The sequence below is a fragment of the Ovis canadensis genome, chromosome 23 (genome assembly GCF_042477335.2).
Source record: "Ovis canadensis isolate MfBH-ARS-UI-01 breed Bighorn chromosome 23, ARS-UI_OviCan_v2, whole genome shotgun sequence".
NCBI lineage: Eukaryota > Metazoa > Chordata > Mammalia > Artiodactyla > Bovidae > Ovis > Ovis canadensis.
Genome location: NC_091267.1, coordinates 64,578,321 through 64,586,874, shown reverse-complemented (window position 1 = coordinate 64,586,874; position 8,554 = coordinate 64,578,321). Strand labels below are relative to the sequence as shown.

The following is an 8,554-nucleotide window of genomic DNA, read 5'->3' as shown; positions in this document are numbered from 1 at the left end:
TATCTAGAGAGCCTGGATGGGCCATTTTTGAGCTCTCTAAGCCTCTGATTCCTCATTGTAATTTAGGAAGAGTAGCAGTCCTTCAATTGTGGGTTTGTTATGAGAGTTAAGTGAGAATATTCAATAAATATTTTTTGAGCAACAAATATGTGCCAATTATGTGCTGTTCTGGGCATTCGGGTGCTGTGCTGTGCTTAGTTGCTCAGTCGTATCTGACTCTTTGCAACCCCATGGACTGTAGCCTGCCTGGCTCTTCTGTCCATGGGATTCTCCAGGCAAAAATGCTGGAGTGGGTAGCCATACCCTCCTCCAGGGGATCTTCCCAACCCAAGGATCAAACCCAGGTCTCTCGCATTGCAGGTGGATTCTTTACCATCTGAGCCACCAGGGAAGCCCATGAATACTGGAGTGGGTACCCTAACCCTTCTCCAGAGGATCCTCCCAACCCAGGAATAGAACCAGGGTCTCCTGCATTGCAGGTAGATTTTTTTACCAGCTGAGCTACAGAGGAAGCCGGGCATTCAGGTACACAACACAAAACCGACAAAACAGTCGTGTCCTTGCTAAGATGATGGTCTAATGGTAGAAGGTAGATAACAATCTATGGTTGAAGTTTCCCCAGTTTTTCTGCTGTTATTAGATAATGTGCATTTTTATTATTCATCTGAAGGAGTTTTGAAATAGATTCTAGATACAAACCTTTTCTTTGTTAGATATGTTATGGAATTATTCTCCCACTCTGTAGTTTGCTTTTTGTCTCTCATTATTTGTCTTTTGGTGAGCAAAACATCTTAATTTTCATGTCATCAGATATATCAATTCTTTATTTTACAGTTAGTGACTCATCATCTGTCTTGTTTTTTCCACATACTGAGGTCTTAAAGATACTCACCTATATTACATTCTAAAAGCTTTTATGTTTTGCCATTCACACTTAGGTCTGTATATGCCTGGCATTGTTTTTATATGCAATATGAGAAAAGGGTCCTATTTCATTTTTGCCTGTATGAGTATCCAATTACCCTAACTCTATTTATTGGGAAAAACATTCTTTTTCTAGTCTATGGTTTCCTTTCTCACAACTCAAGTCCATACACATGTCAGTGAATATCTGGGCCATCGCTTCTGTTCCACTGGCTGATTGCTTTAAGCTTTTTGCCAATACTCTGCGTGTCAGGTTTGCACGCAGGCTCAGTTATATCTGACTCTGCGACTCCACGCACTGTCGCCCACCAGGCTCTTCTGTCCATGGATATTCCAGGCAAGTGGACTGGGGCAGGTTGCCATTCCCTACTACAGGGGATCTTTCCTACTACAGGGGATCCCTACTATAGGGATCAAACCCATATCTCTTTCATGAATCTTTACTGCTGGGTCACCTAGGAAGTCCCCTTTGCCAATACTAGACTAGTCTTAATTACTATAAATTTATAAATTTTAACAATGTGTAGGCCAAGTTTCTTTTTTCAAGAATGTCTCTTTTTATTCTTTTAGTTTTACTACAAATTTTAAAATAAGCTTGTTGGGTTCTGGAAAATACTTTGCTGGTATTCTCAGTGGGATTGCATTGAATCTATAGATCCATTTGGAAGACCTGACATCTTTGATACATATCTTCCCTAATGAATGTATAGATCTATATGTCTGTAGTCAATTTCTGTAACTATTCTCCATGTAATTAAAAAATTATAAACATTTTTCAGTTGGGTACAGTGTTCTATATATGGGAATTAAGTAGTTTTGTATGCTGTGCTATTCACATCTATATTATTTTTAAGTTTTGTCTGTTTCTTCTATCAATTACTGAGAGCTTTTGTCATTTTCCATTATGACAACAGATTTATTTATTTCTCTTAGTAATTCTAGCAAATATATACATACACACACAGACATATATATATATAGAGAGAGTGCATGTTATTAAGAGCATACAAATTAAAAATACAGATAAGGCCAAAAATTCAGAAAATGGAGACTAAAAAGTAACAACAGATTTGGAAACAAAAAAAACTAGAAATTTTAGAAGTGAACATTAAAGCAGTAACAAAAACAGTCATTCAATAGTTGGCTTTACTCCTATATTAGACACAGCTGAAGAATTACTAAACTGAAAATTAGGTTAAAAGAATCTATAAAGATTAAAAATAGACAAAAGGATGAAAAAAGCAGAAGAGAGAATTGGTTGTAAAATGTTAGAAAAATTAGAGGAACAAAAGGAAAAGAGTAAATCACCCAGAGACCAGGAAGCTGCTTCGTGTCCCAGCTCAGAGCCCACTAACTCATGTGATTGCCACTGCTCTTGCCACTGCTGTTGAAACTCACCCACCACTTCTAATCTGAAGCTCTGGAGTTAACCCCACTGATGCTACAGAAACCAACATCAAAGCTGTAAGGGCTTCTAGTCACTGTCAGAAGTGGAAAAATGACTTCTTCCTCTACTAACCCATCAGTGTAAGACAACAAGCAGCAAACCTCACAGCTCTATAGAGTCAGATTAATACAGCTTCCCTGCTGGCTCAGTCAGCAAAGAATCCTCCTGCAACGCAGGAGACCTAGGTTCAGTTCCTTGATCAGGAAGATCCCCTGGAGAAGGAAACAGCGACCCACTCCAGTATTCTTGCCTGGACAATCCCATGGACAGAGAAGTCTGATGGGCTGTAGTCCAGGGGCTTGCAAGGGTCAGACTCCACTTAGCAACTAAACCACCACCACACCACCAGGGAAATGACAGAAGAACCGTAAACATCTCACCAAACAACGGAAATGACAAAGTTACAGAATTTGGGGGAAAGGTGGAGTTTAGTTGAAACTTAAAAGAAGCAGTGCTTGGACAGGCTCACAGCAAAATAAGTCTGGACTGAAAAGTGGATTCAGGGTCCTGTTTCCTTAGAAACTAAAAGTTAAGATAGATATGGAATGCTGTGTCTAGCAACCAATTACCTGAAACTCTGCAAATAGACTGAAGCTTGAGGTTCCTTCTCTTTATCAAAGTGGCTCAGATCCTTTGGGCAAAAGTGAGATGTTTCATTCTTGTCGATATAATTTCAAGTAACAAAAGATTTCAGAGGAAAAAAAAATACTGTTCACAGGTAAGAAAGCAGGGATCACTTAAAGAAAGAAGTCATTGTGACATTTTACAAGGGCAGCAAGTCCTTGGAGAAACACTGTCTCCCACAAACTTTGCAGCTGTCTTTATCTGTGGCTATGTCCACCTGATGGCAACATGGCGGGGCAGATTTTACTTTCTCAGCCTGTGTTAATTTTTAGATTCTCATTTCTTTTTTCTACTTTCAGTAACTATTTTACACATGATAGTGTATATAAAGTGGTCTTAAAAGATGATCTCATCTTTCTAGATTCCCGTGTCTGCCAAGATCGCAGACATAGTTTGTGGTTCCTCGTTATCTTTTGAGTTCCTCCACACTTTAAAAGTAATTTTTAGATTTGTCTTGGCTATTTTAGCGGCTTGAACACAATGGTTATTTGGGTGTAACTGTCTAGTTTACCATTACCCACTCCCTCCACTTCCTTTTTCTAAACTAATTTTTATTAGAGTACAGTTGATTTACAATATTGCGTTAGATTTGGGAGTACAGCAAAGTGAATCAGTTACACATATACACTCTGCTTTGGATTCTTTTCCCAAATAGGTCATTACAGAGGTTGAGTAGAGTTTCCTGCACTGTATGTGTGTGCTTAGTCACTCAGTCATGTCGGGCTCTTTTGTGACCCCATGGACTGCAGCCCACCAGGCTCCTCTGTCCATGGGGATTCTCCGGGCAAGAATACTGGAGTGGGTTGCCATGCCCTCCTCCAGAGGGTCTTCCCATCCCAAGGAGCAAACCCAGGGCTCCCGCGTTGCAGGTGGGTTCTTTACCATCTGAGCCTGTGTTATATAGCAGGTTCTTATTAGTGATCTACTTTATATAGTGTGTACAGGCCAATCCAAGTCTCCCAATTTATCCATCCCTTCCCCCTTGGTAACCATAACTTTGCTTTCTACACCTGTGACTCTCTGTTTCTGTTTTGTAAATAAGTTTCCTCGTCCCGTTTCTTAGATTTCATACATAAGCAATATCATATGATAAGACAATCTCTAGATCCATCCACTTCACTGCAAATGGCATGATTTCATTCTTTTCTATGTCTAAGTAACCTTCCATTGTGTATATGTACCGTGTCTTCTTTGTCCGTTCCTCCCTCAGTGAACATTTGTGTTTCTTCCATGTCCTAGCTGTGGCAAATAGGGCTACAGTGAGCGCTGGGGTGCAAGTATCCTTTGGGATTATGGTTCTCTGGGTGTATGCCCAGGAGTGGGATTGCTGGATCATATGGAGTTCTATTTTCAGTCTTTTAAGGAACCTCCTTACTGTTCTCCAAGTGGCTGCACCAATTTACATTCCCACCAACAGTGTAGGCGAGTTCCCTTTTCTCAACATCTTCTCCAGCATTCATTGTTTGTAGATTCTTTTGGTGATGGTCATTCTGACCAGTGTGTACCTACTTTCTAATCAATCTTGCATATTTTTGTCAAAATTATGTACTTAAACTCAGCTCTAATCATGTCAAGAGATGACCCTTACACATGCAAATGAGGAATAAGCCCAGACAGTTTGTGGGCAAGAATGATTGCTTCTGATGCTGGTCTGAAAAAGGGGTATGTGAGCTCAGGACATGGGCACTTTTATTAGATCACACACTCAATGTCCTTGCATTCAATGGAACCCCAAATATATTTTTGCAAGTGAGGAACTATTTCAGCAAAATTGAATCCACATGTTTTAAATTCATTGACAATTGACACATAACAAACTGTATGGTGAGAACAAGCTGATGGCCTCAAACCTTTTAAACTTTGCAGGAAGCCTTGTTTCTTCATTTATTTTCCTCGGAAACATGAAGTTTATTATTCAAAGGAAAAAAAAAAAAGCACTCCAACCCCAAACTCCACATAGTCTCCATCTGCCAAGCCCTAGCGGGGCTTACAGTGTCTGCGAGAAGGGGAAGGGTTTTATGGCATAAGAGAACTCAGGATTCCCCTCTGCTGGGCTGGAATTTTCCACTGTTTTTTGCCTTTTAGTTCTCACCTCCGGATCACGTATCAACTTTTTCATCCAGTAGATTTTACAGTTTACAAAGGGCTTTCTCATCCATCACCTGACTCGATCCTCTGTAAAACCCCATGAAATCAGCACTTCTAGCTCATGTCTTTATTCCTGTTTAATGGAGGGGAAGAGGAGATTGAAAGAAGTTAGCTATCTCACCCAAAGCTTCATGATATGATAGCTAGCCTCCAAGATGACCAGCTGGTCCCTGGACCAAGGCATATTGTGCCAGGATTGGGCTGTGTGACCTATAGCAGTCAGCAGAAATAATGGCACATTCTTTATAAGATTAGATGATAAAAAAGACTGGCTTCAGTCTTGAGGGGTCCTCTCTCTCTGTATCTCCCTCTCACTCTTCCTTTCTCACTTCTCAAGACATATTAGGAGGCCTCAGGCCACCTAGGAGAGGTCCATGTGGTGAGGAAATGATGTCTCCAGCCAAAAGCCAGCAAAGAACCATGAAAAACCATGTGAATGAGCTCGGAAGTGGACCCTTTAGCCCGAGTTAAGCCTTCAGATAACTAGTCCCAGCCAACAGCTTAAGTGCAACCTCATTAGAGACCCTGTACCAAAACCACTCAGCTAAGCCATTCTTGGATACCTCACTCTCAGTAACTGAATAAATGTTCATTGTTTTAGGTTGCTAGGTTTGGAGTAATTTGTTACACAGCAACGGATAACTGATACACAGGGCTGTGTGTGTTTCACAACAGCATGACCCAAGAGAGATAGTGTATCCACCTCTATCATCCCCAAGGTGGGGAATCCTATATTCAGTAAGAAACATAAGCACCTGTGAAACTCAGGACACACTAGACTTTTAAGTGATGGAATAATTTAGAGAAAAAAAAATAAGTTTTGTATCTGACAAGCCTTTATAATGAACTTTTCCATTCTTAAAAACTCTTTGGCAATATGATCTATTTGATCTCAACAGAGCAGTCTTAGTGTGGAACCCTTTATGTTCACTCTCTAGGTCATAAGTATGCCTGCTAGCCAGCTCTCATCTGCTACCAGGGAATCTACCTGCCTTCAGGAAGTCTTTCTTCTGAGAAGTAGTGCTTTAAATACCTTTTCATTGCTTACCTAATAAGCCTCTAAATCATCTAAGTGCCAGGGCATCAAGTGCCTTCTGTGCTGGACCTCATGGCAAACGGGGCCACTGACAGTATTTCTGAGTCAAGTCATGCTCAGTAACCACCTAGGAGCCTGCCTATCAAGGAACTGCTCTACCGATCACCCAACTCACGAACAGTCCTTGGGCGAGCCTTCCATCCTGAAGCATTAGGGCCTTTGCTATCTACTTGGCAAACTCCCTACCCCAACCAGAAATGGCCTGCTCTCTGCTCCATAAAGCTCAGCAGCTGGCCTCTCTTTCTCTTTCTGTCCCTGAAATCTGACTGCATTCTTCACTTCTCTCTCTCTGTATCCTGCGTGAATTCTATCCACCCCTCAAGGCTAGACAGTCACCTGAGATTTTTCTGACCTCCAGCTTCAACCCCTAAACAGCTTGCCCTTATTTGGAATTCAAAGGCCCATCCCATTTCCCCTAAATATCGCTGGATAAAAGGACATTTTATTTTTACAGCTCGACTGAGAGGGGAGTCGTAAATTACACGGCACGCGCTCAGTGGTAAGTGCCCCACCAGGCACTCTGTATAGATTACTGAACACACAGATGTCATCTGTCTGTGAGGGTCTTTAATGAGTATTGCTGAGCAAAGATTGACTAGGAGCCTCTTTAGTGTCTGCCCACCCCCAATCTCTCCAGTGGATTTTTATAAATGAGATGAAGGTCCACTCAAGCCCCAGGGCCCCTAGATTGGATTTCCTTAGACCTTTAGTATACATGCCCATCACTGTCTCAATGCCTCTATACCCCACACACAGCCCGTGACAGGAGTGACTCTGAGCACTGCATGGCCCCTGGCCACCACTGGTGGGACCCAGGATGGATGCCTGACTCAAATTGGGCACTCCCTTCTTCAGGCTGTAGAAGAAGAAGATTTCTAAAGGGCTAAAGAAGTTGGATCATAGAAGGTATCAGATCTTTTAGTTAAACATCATAGAGCTTATACAGACTTAGAAAACAAACATATGGTTACCCAAGGGGAAAGATGGGAGAAGAGATATAAATTAGGAGGTTGGGATTAACATATATACACTAACTATAAATAAAATAGATAACCAATAAGGATCTAGTGTATAGCACAGGGAACTCTGCTCAATATTCTATAACACCTAAATGGGAAAAGAATTTGAAAAAGAATAGATGTGTGTATGTGTATAATTGAATCACTTTGCTGTAGAGACAAAACTAACACAAGATTGTAAATCAATCATACTCCAATATAAAATAAAATTTCAAAATAGCAAAAAAAGTCATAAGGTTTAATCAGCATCAGCACTGTGCCAAGACAGCTCAGAATTACAAGGGAGCTACAAATTCAAAATTAACTAGAAGAAATCGACCTGTCTGTAGCAGAAAGCAGAGGAACAGACCAAATGCCCAACCAAAGCAGTGCTGAGAAACTCTGGAGTGGGGCGGCTCTGTTCCTGACTCTCACAGCTCCGCTGTGGCCTGGCAGAACTTCACCTCTTATCCTGGGATGCCTTCCGTAGAGTTCCTTGCAGTCCTTCAATAATCTCCCTTTATCTCTGGACTAGTCTGATAGGTTTCTGTTCTTGCAGTTAACAAGGCCTGAATTAAACTACACCCAATGGGACTTCCCTGGTGGCTCAGACGGTAAAGCATCTGCCTACAATGCAGGAGACCCAGGTTCAATCCCTGGGTCGGGAAGGTCTCCTGGAAAAGGAAATGGCAACCCATTCCAGTATTTCTTGCCTGGAAAATTCCATGGATGGAGGAGCCTGGTAGGCTACAGTCCATGGGGTCTCAAAGAGTTGCACATGACTGAGGGATTTCACTTTCACTTTCAATATGTTTAAAGTTAAACAGGGAATAAAGAGTGTCAAACTCATATTCATGTTGATCCTGAAATGTTGAGGTTATCTGTAGGCTATAAAGTACACTTGTGTTATGAATCCTAAACATTCTTCAGTAAAAGCTTCCCATTTTACAGATGAGGACAAAGATATCTAGACATTAAAAAAAAAAAAAGATAGCCAGGTACACAGCAATTGATGGAATGAAGACTAGGACCAAGGGCCCTTCGTGTTGTCCAGGGTTCCTTTATTACTTGGCCATCACTGACTCTGCCCTTTCCAACGATTATGTCCACTGGGACAATCAAAACAGCCTTTAATATTTCTCTATATCAAAGAGAAATAGCAGAGATCATTAGAGTCTCCCCAAAACAACCTCACTGATGTATTCTGGGGGAATTCTGCTTAGATCTCAAGCAGCTAAAGGAAAAGATAAGAGAGGTGCTGAGTCTGCATTTCTTTAAAAACTGGGTCAGAGGCACAGAAGAGAGAAATGCAATGAG

General features: G+C 41.3%; 1 non-coding gene across 1 annotated transcript; it reads left to right on the top strand.

The window, feature by feature from the left end:
• Positions 1–7,833: 7,833 nt before the first annotated feature.
• TRNAC-ACA (transfer RNA cysteine (anticodon ACA)) lies at positions 7,834–7,905 on the top strand. Its single transcript has one exon. It is a non-coding gene; the product is annotated as a tRNA-Cys (tRNA).
• Positions 7,906–8,554: the final 649 nt, after the last annotated feature.